General features: G+C 33.4%; 1 long non-coding RNA gene across 1 annotated transcript; it reads right to left on the bottom strand.

The window, feature by feature from the left end:
• Positions 1 to 146: 146 nt before the first annotated feature.
• Positions 147 to 1,279, bottom strand: LOC117113376. Its single transcript, XR_004446200.1, has 3 exons — positions 1,238 to 1,279; positions 931 to 1,116; positions 147 to 297 (listed from the first exon to the last, which is right to left on the bottom strand). It is a non-coding gene; the product is annotated as an uncharacterized LOC117113376 (long non-coding RNA).

Below are 1,279 nucleotides of genomic sequence, written 5' to 3' on the forward strand. Positions count from 1 at the left end.
GTATAAAAATAAGGTGATTTTTAACTACCTGGCCGTGTTTTTTTTTTTTTTTTTAGGAGGGGAGGGGTTGGGGGCGTGAGTAATTTCATGAGGGGCTTGCACACCCCTCTAGATACGCCACTGCTGCGGTAAGATAAATAATAGAGTAGGTAAACCTAAAGACGTACCTTTACTCACAATGCTTGCCAGAGTATCCACTGTCACACTTACACAAGTATCCTCCGTAGAAAAGTTTTGTGAAAATGTTATATATGCAGACACCATTCACACATGGGTTCGGATGGCACGGACTCAAATCTAAAAGTAAAAATGAAATTGATTGTTAGAGGCGAGAAATAAAAAAAATATTATTTTTTACTGAAAATGTCTACACTAAAGTATTGACATAGGCTTACAAAATTAGTACATCCATCATTTTTGACAGACTAAAGGGTAATATCACGTTTGGTATTTTGAAGTATGTTGATGTTACTAAGACGTCGGGCATAAAGGTGGTTAGGTATAGGCAACATTATTAATGTAAAAAGTAATTACGTTAGGCGACCATGGCTTACTGTGTCATATAGTAGTACAGTAATACTGAAGTTACAATTGATGAGAGAAGTCCCAACTAACCCTGTTTTTAAAAAAAATATAATTTAACCTTCGTATTAGACAGCAAGCATACAACAACTTTAAAGCTTGTGCTGTCTCTTGAAAATGTATTATGTGAAAAAAATTATGTAACTGATTTTATGTAGTCAGACCCATCATCGCAGTCTATTTCGAAATCGAAGTGCCAAAAGTTTGATTTTTTTTGCTAATAATAATAATAATAATAATAATAATAATAATAATAATAATAATAATAATAATAATAATAATAATAATAATAATAATAATAATAATAATAATGATAATAACAATAGGAATAATAATGCTATACTGTACCTATTGTTGCAGGAGGTGGAGTCGGTGGATTCCTTGTTGAACCCTCGCATGTACGCCCATCTTGCATTAAGAACGAGTTTGTTGGACAGAGACACGAATATTTAACAGATTTATCGCCCCTTTTAGGGGAAGCTACGCACAGATAAGAACATCCACCGTTATTTCTTCCACAATAGTTAGTAATCCCTTAAGCGAAAAAAAAATATGGGTAAAGGTTTAACGGAATTCTTCGAAAAGCTACAACATATGAATGATCTTCATTTACTTTCTCCCTTTCAAGTATTGAAGACTTCGATCATATTCTTACCGTCGATTTGTTTTTGAGGGTGATATATTTGGATGCCCGTAG

The sequence above is a fragment of the Anneissia japonica genome, unplaced genomic scaffold (genome assembly GCF_011630105.1).
Source record: "Anneissia japonica isolate Jap-2015-1 unplaced genomic scaffold, ASM1163010v1 scaffold25660_len1279_cov104, whole genome shotgun sequence".
Lineage (NCBI taxonomy): Eukaryota > Metazoa > Echinodermata > Crinoidea > Comatulida > Comatulidae > Anneissia > Anneissia japonica.